General features: G+C 35.7%; 1 protein-coding gene across 25 annotated transcripts in view; it reads left to right on the top strand.

Annotated features, from left to right (window-relative positions):
• LOC100723598 (tyrosine-protein kinase Fer) overlaps nt 1-15,045 on the top strand; it is a 449,398-nt gene that overhangs the window by 13,557 nt on the left and 420,796 nt on the right. The window lies entirely within an intron of this gene.

Raw genomic sequence — 15,045 nt, 5'->3', positions numbered from 1 at the left:
GATTTATCTTATCTGTGATATACTTGTTATTTTTCTTAACTAATAACGATTTGTAGAATCCCAATCTGATCGTTTGCTCAGCCTATGTGCCTATCAGTCCTAGATTCTTCATTGACTGCATCATTTGTTTTTCTTGAACATTTACCATTCCTTCTGCTTTCTGTATTTCCAAAAAAGACTCTGAGGCCATAGGATATTAAGCCAAAAATTAATTAAAAGTCATAGAAAATTCAATTTCAGGGAGAAAAGTGTTTTTTAAAAACTTAATTTTATTGGTATATTTTAGATGTACATAATGATAGCATTCATCATAGGAAATTTATACCTGTAGATGATATATCTTGATTCTTCTTTTTACCACAATTCTCTCTCTCCCTTTCAACCCTTATTTCCCAAAACTTAGTTTCCATTTTTCCTTCTTTTCTTTTTTGCCCCTTTCCTTCCTTAATCTCTTTTCCTTCCCTTGTTCCCCTTTCCATCCAAACATTTTCTATTAATTTCCTAGTATCTATTATGCATTTGGCCCTTATTTATCCTTTTGTTGGTCACACCAGAGAAACAATGCAATGTTTGAACATATGTCCATCTTATTTCCTTTAAAAGTATGGTCTCAAGCTGCATCTGTTTAGCTAGAAATGTCTCAGGTCTACCCTTCTTTACAGCACAGTAGTACTCCATTGTATAAAAAGTACTATTACATATTGCAGAATTTTCAGATGCTTTATTTCCAATGGTAATGTTATTTCTGACATTATAATTAAACTTCTTAGGGTAACATAACCAATCCTATAGGAAGGAGTTCTCTAAAATGTTTCTGTACATTGTATCAGTATACAGAGTTGCTGAAAGCCAAAAGCCACAAAATCATCTTGCTTATATTTTTTTTCTGCATTCACACATGAAGAATCCCAAAGTATAGTGAATTCTGACTCAGAAGTAAATGTAAGTTTTGTTCATCTTTCCCTTGTTGTTTGCATCCTGCTTCAGCTATAAAAAGGCAGCTTTAGTTTTTGCCCCAACCAGTCCTTTGCTTACAGTGCAGCTAAAATATTATTGAGAATGAAACACAGAGCTTATTTTGCCAAACTTTTCAAAGTCCTGTATGACATTTAGTTATTGGTCTGGATTTTCACACTGTCCGAGGCCTTTTTATCATCTGTTTATTTGTTTGTTTATGTATTTGGTGGTGCTGGGGATCAAACCCAGGATCTTGTGCATACAAGGCAATTGCTCCCCCGCCGAGCCACATCCTCAGCGCCCTTATTCTCTTTAAAAAAGAGAAAATTCTTTTAGCCAGTCTAAAATCTTTCCAGACTGTTACACGAAGTTCTGATAGGTATTTTTATTAGTAGTTTATTTTGGAAAATTTTCAGCATACTGTCATTAGATATATCATATTAGGCTCATTTGAAAGTATCTAGCTTTTTTAAATACCTAGGAAATTCATTTGTTAGCTTTTGGTTTTATGGATTTATCACAGCATATTTATATTCAGCCTCTTTAAATTTATAGTTTTGGTATAAGCTGAAATTGCCTAGATACTGAAATAAGTCTTCCTAATTCTGTGTCCTTTGTTTCTTCTAAGTTTTTTACTAAATTGTTTTTTGTTTCTTCCCTGAAAACTTTTTAAAGTGTTTTTCTCAAAAGAGTGAAGTTATTATAATTTGTGCTTTATGTGAAAGGCAAATCCTTTACTTATTTATTTTTATTTTTTCAATCCTGTGAGTTTTTCCACTTTGTATTTGGTTATCTTTTGAGTTTTAGAGCTGAAAGTGGTACAGTAGTAAAATAGTATTTAACAGCTGAAAAGGATCTTAAATCTTAGGTTCATTTGTTATCTTTTTGGTTTTGTAACTTCATCCTAGGATATCCTCTCCTCTTTAACTGCAGACTTTGAGAAGCTATGTGACCATCCCGGGATCACATGGCCGATTCTCATGATTTTATTCCTCATGTTCAGGCAAGCTGGCCTCCTTGCATGTTTTCTACCTTCTACCCCTTCAACTTTTCATGCTGACAATGTTCAGTATTAGAGAAAACATGAAGATAGGGAACAAGTAAAGGTAATGACTCACATTGCCTTTCATATTTGTTTATATTTAGGACTGCTGAAATTATATTAAAGATATGATAATTTAAAATTTTCAGCATATGTGTCCTTGAGAATACGACTACCTTTCTGCATAATTGTAATACTGATACCATACATAAGAAAATTTACTATTAATTTAAGAAAATGTTATCTTAGACCATTTATGCTGCTATAACAAAATACCACAGCCTGGATAACTTATAAACCACAGAAATTTCTTATAGTTTTGAAGGCTAGGAAATCCTAGATTGAGGTGCTAAGTGTGTGTGAAGCTGTCCCTCTCACGGGGTGCTGTCTGGATGTCCCCCTGGTCAAGGGATGGTGGTGGAGGCCGTTGTCCAAAGCATTTGTAATGAGAGCTTTAATCCCATCAGTGAAGTAGCCCTTGTGTGGCCTTATCTCCCCAGGGTTACATTGCTTAGCATACTGTGTTGGGGTAAATTCCAGCATATGAATTTGGGATGGATCTATACATTCAAACCATGGCAGTGCTGAATGGAAAGGTCCGCATTTACTCACCTACCAGTCCAATGGCTAAATTACAGGATGAGCAAAAATTGTATATTTTTTCATTAATTTTTGTAACATAGTATAATGGTAAATATAAAAATGACAATTTTATCATTTATTCAGTAATTTTGCTATGTATGGTATATTTTAAAACATTCAATACACAGTACAATGTTACATTCTGGACAGTAATATCTAATCTTTTTCCGAGTTCTTTTTGCATTATTGTCTTTCTTTGAACAACATACTTTACACTGTTGGGTTGGCCTTTCCTTTCTGTGGGTGCAGTAATTTCAATAAAATGTCTACCCATAATGGGGAAGTTGTTGATGATGGACGTCCTTGGTGTTTTGCCATTCCATATATCTCAATTATTTGATCTATTAGACCTAATATAAATTGTTTTGAATAATTAACAAATGAGTTTTATTGTTTGATCCAATATAAATATATTTTAATGATACTGTTTTCCTCTCTGATTACAAAATAGCTTGTTAGATATTGGTCAGCTTTATCAGCACCATCTATAGAATTATAATCATTGACCACTGTGGACCTTTTTTGGATTCATTTTTTTTTTTAAAGTTCTGTCATTTCTCTGTTATGAATAGTTGATGATAAGGAGACATCTTTTTTGTTTGTTTTTCCATTTTATAACAGACTTTTCCTCTCTGATATTCTAGTGTTTCTTTCTCAGTATTTTCTTTTGTATATCTTTTGGCACTTTCTATTCATCCTCAGTGTCCCAAACATATCCATTTTATATTGTAAAAGAATATCACTGAGTTCTGAAAAAGTATAAAATTTATATGTAATATACTTACAATAAGAGATTGATAAATAGCACAAAATTACAGGTTATTTTCACAAATAAACAAGAATTAGTAAAAGAAAATAACCAGAACTTACTATTACATTTCACTAGAAGCCAATATCAAAGGTGAGTATAACATTCTAAATAAAAAAGTCTGCAAAAATAGTTAGTATAATAGTTAGATATAGTATGACTATATCTCTTGTAAATAAGAATCGACTGGTTAAAATGACTCTTGCCTGAGCAACACCTAAGAGAGTTTGTATATAAACAAACATGCTGTCTGAGTGACGATCAGGATGCATTATTAAGTGATTAAGGTCTCTCCAACTGTCCCTAATTTTTTTTCCCTTTGATCTGGGATTCAGTCAGATTTCACACATTGTGTTTAGTTCCTAGGCTTTTTTTTGAGACAGGGTTACTGTGTAGTTCAGACTGACCTTAAACTCAGTATGTATCCCAACCTGGCCTCAGACTCACAGTGATTCTCCTGCCTCAGCCTCCTGAGTGCTGGCATTATAGGCATGTGCCACCTGGCAGTTCTTAGGCTTTTTTTTGTTTGTTTGCTTTCTTTTTGATTGCTCATGATATGTATTTTCTTTTAAGAAAATTGAATTTATGTATACATAATGTCTCTTTTGGGAATTGTTTTGGGTTTTAGAACATTATTCATCCAAACCTTGTTTGCAGTTTGCATTTTCTTTCAAATTCTCTGAGGTTCTGGAAATAAAAGTCATTTTCAGGGTTTTTTTTTTCATTCTTTTAAAATATCACTCCAACTTTAAACATACATTGGCTGAGTTTGTTTTTTCATTTGTTATATTAAGTTAAAGATAAGAAGAGTAGAAGACTTCTGTTACATTTCATTCACTGGTACTAGTCAGCACTGAACTCAAAAAGAGAAGTCTGCAGTGGTTGTGCCTTCATTGTATCTCTACCTTCTGTTCAGCTGGTTATATCTAGAAATGTGTATCTTGTCATTGTGAATATTACAAAGCACCAGTCTAAGGCTTTGTCTTTTGAAAAATACACAATTTTAAGTGAGAAATACATTAAAATACAAATAATGTGTAAGAAAGTTCATAGATATAAGCAGAGCTTGGCACAGTAGACAAGATTTAAGTACTTCCTGTCTCTGGTCCTTCTGTTATCTATCACTGAGTATTCTTCCTTCCTTCCTATTGAGCTGTACAGATTTGATTTTCTTCAACAATCATATATAGGAAGTAGTTTGCTTTTTACAAGGACTTTTCACTGAGGGGAGAATTGCATTGAGAGGAAAGAGAAAATTTCAGTGGGAAAGGGACTACTGTAAATGTTTTAGAGAATTTGTGAAGTTTTGTCCTCGTTTTTGCTCTAACGAGGCTTAGGTTATACATCTCATGTGCTTTTGCTATATTTTGTACCAATATCTTTTCTGTAATTATTGTTGTGCTTTAGAATGGCTTCTCTTCTGCTAAGCTCCCTGAGGTTGGGACTAGTATTTTCCCTCCCTCCACAATGGAGATGCAACTGAGGGCTTTGTGAGCACCAGGGGAGTGCTCTATCCAGTAGCGGCTACCTCAGCTCCAGGACCTGTGCTTCTCATCTCTGTGTGTTGAGGACATCACTTACTCAGTGTCTGGCATAGACATTTAATAAGTGCTTATCTGGTGAATAAATGGATAAATAAGTCTTTGACTAAGAGATAGTGCAAAAAAAAATATAAGGAAACCTTTGCTGGGCAACTCTGGTCATGGTTGGTCTTGCTTTTAGATTGATTTATGGCAGGGGTGCTCAGAAGTAGTTATTAGAAAGGGTCTGGAATAAAGAACAGAAAGGAGATTGCCAGTGGAGCTCAGAAGCATTCTCTGAGAGTAGTACAGATACTTGTTAGGGGTAACAGTTGGGAGATTTTTCAGAGAATCAGCTATCATAATATAGGTATTTTTGTCATTTTATGAATTAGAGTGAATATACTTAAATGAAATAATTTTAAGTGTTAAACAATAATTAGAAATCATATTTCAAAGTCATGAAAATGTTAATGTTGAAAGTCTGAGAGAATAGCATAATGAGTTCCCAAGACTTTTTTACCCACCAAACTTCAGCAGTTTTGTTTCATGTCTAAGGCTGGAGTATTTTTTCCTGGAATATTTTAAAGCATTCTATTATATTATTTTGCAAAGTATTAAAGTTTTTCAACTGCCTTTTTAAAAAATTGAGGTAAAATTAGCATAATATCAAAAAAAATCATTGAAAAGAAATACACAGTTCAGTGGCACTTAATACATTCCTAATGTACAACTCTGATTGTTGGCTGTCTCTGATTCTAAAACATTTTCATCACCCTGAAAAAAAGCCCTGTACATACTGGGCACTCATTGTCCATTGTCCTTTACGCCTAATCCATGCGGACTACCTGTGTGCTCTATGTATTTATTCTGGATGTTTTATATTAATGGAATCATACTGTAAGTGACCTTTGTGTCTGGTTTCTCTTACTTAGCATGTTTTCGAGTTTCATCCATGTGTAGGTTATGTCCATACCTCGTTATTTTCTGTGACTGAACAATATTGTGTTGCATGAGTGTTACACATTTTCTTTATTCATTCATTAATGGACCTGTGGGTTGTTTCTCCCTTTTGGCTATTGTTATTAGTGCTGTCATGAACATTTATGTGTAAGCTTTTATTTGAACACTTGTTTTTATTGCTTTGAGGAATGTATCTAGGAGTGAATTTGCTGGATTACATGGTAATTGTATGTTTAATTATTTGAGGAACTGCCAAACTCTTTTCCACTGTGGCTCAATCTGTTTATATTCCAGTATGAGGGTTCCAGTTTGTCCACATCTTCACCAATACACATTGTTTTCCAGTTTATGAGTGTAGCTGTTCTGGTGTCATGAAGTGGTATCTTATTGTGGGTTTAATGGGCATTTCCTTGATAACTAGTTGTTGTTCATCTTTTCAGGTGCTCATTTAGTATCCATTTTCTGTGCGGACATGTCTGTTCAAGTGACTGGCGCATTTTAAAATTGGGTTATATGAATGTTAGTTTTACATGTCAACTTGACTGAACTAAAGATGTCAGATAGCTAGTAATATATTTCTGGGTGTTGTCTGTAAGGGTCTCTCTAAAGAGATTAGCATTTAAGTTAGTGGACTGTAGAGATCTTCCTCACTAATGTTATGGTCATCCAATTTTCAACGGCTTGAGTAGAACAAAAAAGAGGGAGCGTAAATTTGCTCTTTGTGCTTATGGTAAGACATCTGTTTTCCCCAACCCTCAGACGTTGGTGCTCCCTGCTTTTGGTCTTTTGACCTCAGATCATGACTGTCCATCCCTCCCTCATTCTCAGACCTTTGCATTGTGACTGAATTATTGAACTTCTTGGCTTTCATCATTGCATGAGCCAATTCCTACAATAAATTTCCTCTTATATATGTCTTTATATCTCTGTTAGTTCTGTTTCTCTGGAGAACCCCAAGAAGTTTTTGTCTTATTGTTGAATTGTAAGAATTCTGTATATTCTGAATACTAAAATCTTAATGTACATCATAATAATAGATCTAAGATGTATAAATATTATTTCCACTTCTGCAAGTTGTCTTTTCAATAGATTCGTAGTATCCTTTGATGTACAAGTTTTGAAATTTGTTAAAACTCAGTTATTTTATTTCAAGTTACCATTGTTTTTACCGATTGTACCTTGGCTAGCTTGCCCTCAGAACCTACGTGGAACTTTAGAGGACTCTCAGATTTTATCACCATCAGTTTTTATCACCCCAGTTTTTATCGCCTCAGTTTTATCAAATTCCCATAAGAAAGTCCCCATCTTATGCAGACCGTGGTTTCTGTTCAGGAAAATTATTGGGGTTGTTTTCCTATATAATTCAAAGGGGAAATTTTATGTCATGTCATAGTGTTCAGTTGGACTCGGACTTTCTTAAAATATACTCATCACCAAATTAAAGCATTATAAAGGCAAAAATATACTTAAGTGTTTTATTTCCTCTAGTCACTAGAATATTTTATGCCAAGCTTTTTATATCTGTAATTTTTAACAAGTGCTGAATATTTCTAACTAAAAATGGTTGGTTCTGTCTCTAACCCACATTATTAGTAGCTGGAGACATTTGATCAGTCATTCCTGCCTTTCTCATGCCTAATAATTTCAAGTACTACTCACATATTTTCTTTTTCCTCATATTTTTTACCTGTATTGTAAAACTTTACTTTTTACTTTTCCTTATTAAAGAATTATTTAAAAAAAGAGTATATTAGTTGTAATTTGCATTTAATGTTAGCCAAGAATTGGCTAATAGGCCAAGAGTTGATTATTGATCTATAACTGTACTTGCATTTAAACTTATGATGTAATATAAAAACTGCAAGCTTAAAACTTACATAGCTAATTTTATATTAGTATATATTAGTTGTATGAAATGAGATTCACTTTATTATATTGTGATAACTTTTATTCTTATTATCTGCTGCTTCCTTTCTTCCTCCTTCCCTCTGATGCTCTTCACCATCTCTAAAAGTCTATCTTCTAGTTTTTAGTCATTTCTTTTAAAATTTTTATTTAGTCTTTTTATAAAAGATTGTTCATGTAAGAGAAAACATGTGAATTTCTGAGACTGGCATATTTTGCTTGAAATAATGGTCTCTAGTTTCATCCATTTTTTTTACAACTGATGTGATTTTGTTCTTTGTGGATGAATAATATTTCTTTATATGGATATACCAAATTTTCTTTATCCATTCCTCTGTTGGTGAGCATCTAAGATGTTTGCATGGTTTAGTTGTGAATTGTGCTGCTATAAACGTGGGCATGCATGTATCACTATAGTATTGTGTTTAGGTCCTTTGAGAATATATTACATGGTATAGCTGGATCAGGTAGTACTTCTGTGTTTAATGTTGTGAGGAATGTCCATATTGATTTCCATAGTATGTGTCATTCTACTAGTTTACATTTCCAGCAACAGTGTGAGTTGCTTTTTCCTCTGTATCCTTGCCAGATTTCGTTTTTTGTGTTTTGATGATAGCCATTCTGATTGGAATGAGGTGGAATCTCAGTGTATTTGAGATTTGCATTTTTCTAATACAATACACATATAGATCACAGAACAGAATAAATGGCACATAAACAAAACATTTGCATTTTTCTAATGACTAATGATATTGAACAGTTTTCATATACATATTGGCCATTTGTACTTCTTTTGAGACGTGTCTACTCAATTTATTTGCCTGTTTTTTTTTCTTTTTTTTATTTAAAGAAAAGGAAACAAAAAAATACATAGAGATTAAAAAAAAGGTAGAAATAATACAAAATTACAGAAAAACAAACGGTAAGAAATTGCTGGTTGATGAGTTATATATTGTCATGTTAGAAATAGCTGTTTAGGTTATAGAATTAAAGTATTTAGAATGACATTCAAAAAGTGACACTACAAACAGTTCTGCTCAATGATCGAACAAAAGCTCAGTAATATGGTTATCAGTCCTACACATTTGTTTTACATCTCAAAGAGGGTAAGATTAAACTTATCAAAACAGAAGAAAACAGTTAAAAAAACAATTTAAAGAAATACAGATTTCAAAGCAAGTCCACTGGAGATCTTCACTGTCTATTTAACTGTCTCTAGTTTCTTACAAATAGTTGTCCCCATCTTCACCCCCTTTATATACTTATTGCATATTATAGAACTAATCAAATTATTACAGGATGATGAAGGCTTTTTAGGTCTTCAAGATCTAACATTAGGGAAGACAATAATAACTACCATCGCATCTCTCATTCTCTTCGTGGTAGCCGTCCCCATCTCTACATATGCTGAAATTGAACTCAAGAAACCAGTCCAATGTCATTCTAATCAGCAAACAATAGTATTGCTAGAATTTATATCATAATGCTACAAAATTAGCCTCGGGTTTCTTAGCGTCTCTTCTTCAGAGTATCTGTTCATTACATCTTGCATTATATAATCTGTTCCCGTAAATAATTTGAAAAAAAAAACTCATGTGTGAATTTCTAAATATATATCTGTCCTCTCTATATTATAGGGAAAACCAAGTCGTAGCAAGACAGCAAAACAATTTCCTAGAAAAACATGCAATGGATAAGACATATAAGACCACAATATAGATGATCTTCCATAGTTACTATGTTTTCTCTTGTTATTTTCAATAGATTTGTCCACAACACTGGCTTAATATAGTTAAACATAGTATTACCTATTTTTATAAAAACTCAACTTTGAAAGCATTGTAGGATTTGAGAGCTGTTAATAGTTAATACCAGTATGGATATCCTTTACATCTTGTCATCTTCAGAGTAGTTGCCTCTACTTTTAGGGTTGATACTAACAAGCATACCAAATTCAAATAAAATCAGTCAAGGCCAACCCATAGTCTTATGATTCAGATTCAATTAAGATCAGTCATAGTAAGACAATGTAAGTAATACAGGATTTCAGTTTAAGTTAATAGGAAAGTAAGGATAGTTACCATGGTATAACCTGCTATTTTTGGGTCAAGATGTCTGTGCCCTCAAATCTGACATGAGTGGACAGACCAGAACAAATTAAATTCAAACTAAATATGGCGATAAGACTACTGTGTCTTTTAAATCCTTATATAACATTAACAATGACCTCTGCCTTTTTTTTATAGTGTTTCAGAGCTGTCTATACTAAAGACTATAGCTTACCGTCTCTGCCTCATGTCTGCTACTCCACTTTTCTGCTATAATTTGTCCACCTTATTCCCTCATTCCACTGTCTGCCCCGTTCATTGAGGTCTCTCTGCCACTGTTGCTGGAATCCCGGTATCCCTTCCTCTCTTTCTCTGTAATGTCCTTCATCACTCTCTGTAGGGTTGGATTGGTGGCCACGAACTCCCACAGTTCCTCCTTGTCTTGGAAGCATCTTATTTCTCCATTAATTTTGAGAGAGAGTTTTGACGGCTATATGAGCTTTGGTTGCATATTATTTTCTTTCAGGACTTGGAATATTTCTCCCCACTCCCTTCTTGACTTAACAGTTTGTGTTGATAAGTCTGCTGTTATTTTGATAATTTTCCCGTTGTAGGTAATCTGCATCTTTTCTCTGGCTGCTTTTAATATTCTGTTCTTTTGGTGGATTTCTGGACTCTTGATTATTATATGTCTAGGCGTAGATCTGTTTTGGTTGTAGGTAGCTGGTGTTCTGTATGCTTCTTTTATCTGGATATCATTTCTTTTTGCTATACATGGGAAATTTTGCTTTAATATATCTGTGAATATTCTTTGTATTTCATTTTTGGTTGCTCCTGCTTCCTCACTCACATTCTTTATTCTTAAGTTATGTATCTTTTTGTCATCTTCTAGTCTTAAATTGTTTCTTTCTGGTTCCTTGTTATTTTTAAGAGGCTTTTTCTTTCATGATCATATGCCATAAATCTCTCTTCAAGTTTCAGAAGGCTGTATTTAATTTCTGTCAAGGCATTTTGCCAGTGTTCAATGGAGTTTTTAGTTTCCTGGTAATCTCTTTGGATCTGTTTCATGTATTCTAAGTTACATTTAAATTCTTCTTCAGAAGTTTCTCTTTTCTGATTTCCTCAGTTCTTTCATCTGTGTTCTCTTGGGTGGGGCTTGTCATTTCTTTAATTAATCTCTTTATATCTTGCCTCACTTGGATCAGAAGTACAGCTTTAAATTCATCTATGAGGTCATGAAGGTATTTTTTAATTTCGGCTGGTGCTGTGTTGAGTATTGGATGGTTACTGTGCTTGTTCTCTTCAGTGTTTACTTCTCCTGGGCTTATTTTCTCATGTTGGGCAGCTGGAGATTTTTTTTTATTTTTATCTCTTGTCATGTTTCTGGTTTCTTTCAGACTGGAGTGTCCTGGGGGGTCTCTGGCCCTCTCCGTATTGCTTAGGGCCTTTTAGAAGCGTGTGGACTTGAGTTTTTGCTGTCCTCCCCAATTTGCTGTTATCTGGGGTAGGCTGGAATGCAGGGGCGGTACAGGCTAGCCTCCAGCCTCTGTGCCAATCAATCCATAAATTAGGCTGTACTTTCTGGATGTCACTGAGTTATGACTATTTTGTATCTGCTTATTGGACCCCAAGCAGAGGCTTGGTTTAGCCCCAGTAGCTCCTGCCAGTTCTCTCTGTACCAGAAGCAGCTGACTAATGTCACTATGGCACAGGGTTCTGCCCAAATCCCAGCTGTTCTCTTCCAGACCTCTCTGTGACAGGAGCACCAGGACAGCAGGTGTGCCCAAATCCAAGATGTCTTCCACTAGTTCTCTGTATGACGCTGAAGCCAGCACGGCGTCAGGCTCTGCCCAATTTCAAGATGTCCTCCACCAGACCTCCCTACAAGGGGACTCAGTGATGTCACTGAGCTGTAGGTTCTGCCCAACTCTAAGATGTCTGCCGCCAGACTCTCTGTGTTATTGATATCCCCGTGGTGGCGGGCACTGCCCAGTTCCAAGATGTTCTCTGGCCAACCCCAGCAGCATGGGGTCCCCAGTACTCACCAGGGTTTGGTGCAGGTCCTCTTCTTGGGTCTACTGCACACCACGCCACTTGCCCTCCCTGCGCTCTCGGCACAGCGTGGAATGGTCAGAAAACTGCACAGTGTTCGGCTTCAGAGCTCCAGAGCCTTTCACAATCTCCTCTGGTGCAGCGGGGCAGTCCTGGCTGCTTCTTGGGGTCCGAGGTCTCAGTTTCCAGCAGTCACCAAAAGCCAACACAGCTTTTCCTGTTGGGTCCACGGGTCAGTTTGCTGATTTAAAGGCGCGGGATTTGCAGCCTCCTGTTATCAGCCTTCACAGTCTCAGCACGACTTTAAATCCTCCAGCTGCACTGTCTTGGTTAATAAGAATCGTTATCCATTCATCTGGCCCTCTGCATGTTGTCATATTCTAGCTTCTAATATGATTTCTCCGGAGAGACTCTCCGCCCGATCCCCTAGCAAGCTGCCATTTTTTTCTCTCCCAAGTGATTGACTTCTAAATGTTGCCACTTTGGAGAACTTTGGAGCAATTGGTTATATAGCTGCACTGCAAAAGTAGAGGACTGATACCAGAGAGCAGACAGCAAACAGATCCAGACTCCTAAAGGCAAATAGGAACTTCCATTTTGATTGGCGAGTGTAACTTCAGTCAGAACAAATGCAAATTAGAGGATGCAGGATATTTTCCCCAAAGATGCTGAAGTCTGTCAGACGGTGGAGTCCTAGACGGGAGTTCTGGGAGCCCCACCGACACGCCACCAGCCCCGACAGTGAGCTCTGCTGTCTTCACTATTCAGCTGGGGGTGGACAAGCTGTTTGCACTCATCTGCATCACTGACCTGCACTCATTTCACAGCGGACGGATGGACAGACGACTGGCAAGTGTGAGGTCATGAGTTTGATCCCTGGTATCAAAAAAAAAAGAGAAAATATTTCTGACTTTGATTTTGGCAAAAATTTCTTAAACAGGAAATGAAAGTACAGTGTTAGAGTATTCGTGTACAAGAGAGAAGCAAAAAGTACAAAACGAACAGATTTACTGAGGACGTGGACAGGAGCACACGCCCCATGGCGGCTGGGCCATCTCCTTCCTATTTGCCTGTTTTTTGATTAGAGTGCTTTTTGGGTTTCTGAAGCTTTTATTATTTTCGAGATATTAGTCTTTTATCAGAAGGGTAGCTAGCAAAGATTTTTTTTTTCCATTCAGTGGGATGTCTGCATTTTGTTAATTATTTCTTTTGGTTTTGTAGAAGCTTTTTAATTTGCTGTGATGCTAATTTTGGTTCTTCTCTCTGTGTGTTGGGGTTTGTGTGTGTGTGTGTGTGTTTGTTCTTGTTGTTAGTTTTGTTTCTGTTTTTGTTTCTTTGGTCTTTTGAGACAGGATCTCCTTATGCAGTTCAGGCTGGCTTTGAACTCACTTTGTATCCCAGGTTGGCCTCAAACTCCAAGTAATCCTTCTGCCTCAGCCTCCCAAGTGCTGGGATTACAGGCACGCGCCACCATACCTGGCCTCCCATTCTGATTCTTGATAATATGTCCTGTGCTTTTGGAAACCTATTTGGGAGTTTTTGCTTGTGCCTGTGGCTTTAAGTGTTTCCCTTGTGTTTTCTTCCCAAAGTTTCTGGTTTTATCTTTCGGTTTTTGGACCATTTTCATGTGTTTAATACAGGAAGAGAGTTTCAGTCTTCTGCATGTGAACATCCAGTTTTTCTGGCACTAATTATTAGACTTTTTTTTCTCCAGCATAGGTTTTTGATTCCTTTATCAAAAATCATATGGCAGTAGGTGTTTAGGTTTGTTCATGTGCCATTTATTCTGTTTTGTGATTTACATGTCTGTTTTTGTGCCAATACTTTGTTGTTTTTGTGATTATGACTTTGTAGTATACCTTGAAATCTGGTATTCTAATGCTTCTTCCATTGCTCTTTTTGCTTAGGATTGCTTTCACTATTTTTTTCTTCATATGAATTGTAGAATTGTTTTTGCTAGTTCGGTGGAGTATGATGTTGATATTTTAATAGGAATTACATTGACTCTGTAGATGGTTTTGGTAGTATGGTTATTTTCACTGTTTGGGTCTTCTGATTCATGAACAATGGAAATGTTTACATTTTCTAATGTCTTCTTTAATTTCTTCAGTTTTTTAATGTTCATTACATTATAGAGATCTTTCATTACATTACAGAGCTCTTGATTGATTCCTAACTAAGCTGTTGTAGTTTTTAGAAGCTATTGTGAATAGAACTGACTTTCTGATTTGTTTCTCAGTGAATTCATTATTTGTGTAAGGGGATGATTTTTATGTTGATTTTATATCCTGACACTTTGCTGAATTTATCAGAGTCTTCTGGTGGAGTTTGTTTTTTTTTGGTCTTTTCCTTTTTATCGGTACCAGGGATCGAACTCACGACTGCCTGCTTGCAAGGCAGGTGCTTATGCCGCTGAGCTAAACCTTCAGCCCCATTCTGGTAGAGTTTTTATGGTGTTCTATGTAAAGAATCTGCAGATAGGGATGATCTGACTTCTGTTTTGTATTCTTTTTATTTTGCTTACCTAATTGCACTGGCTAAGTTTTGAAATGCTATACTCAACAGAAGTGTTAAGGATGGACACTCTAGTCTTATGCCAGACTTTAGAGGAAATTCTTTCGTGTTTTCACCATGAAGTATCATGTTGGCTATGAATTTATTGTATATGGCTTTTATTAGTTCAAGGTAGGCTCTGAGTACCTGTTCAGCTTTGTTAAACATCTTTTGAGATGACAACGTGATTTTTATCCTTGGTTCTCTTCAGTGGTGTGTTAAATTTATTGAGCAGCGTTTGTTGAACCATCCTTGTATCTGTGGGATGAAACCAATTTGGTAATGGTGTCTAATTCTTTTTAATGTGTTGTCAAATTCTATTTGCAAGGGCCTTAGTGAGAATTTTTGTATCTATGTTCATCAAGGATGTTGGTTGGTAGTTTTTGTTTTGTTTAATACTTAGCCAGTTTTGGTGTTAGGTTAATGCTTCTTCATAGAATGAGTGGAGGCATTCCTTTCTTATCTTTGGGATTTTTAAGAAAATTTTTATGAAACAACAGTGACTTGAAAAAAATAGGAGAATTTGTGAACAAAACTTGGTAATTTAGGATTTAC

Source organism: Cavia porcellus, unplaced genomic scaffold, assembly GCF_034190915.1.
Source record: "Cavia porcellus strain 051 isolate PalLab524CR breed Dunkin Hartley unplaced genomic scaffold, mCavPor4.1 scaffold_27, whole genome shotgun sequence".
NCBI lineage: Eukaryota > Metazoa > Chordata > Mammalia > Rodentia > Caviidae > Cavia > Cavia porcellus.
The sequence above is the reverse complement of the archived record's forward strand: the minus strand, read 5'-3'. Positions and strand labels throughout refer to the sequence as shown.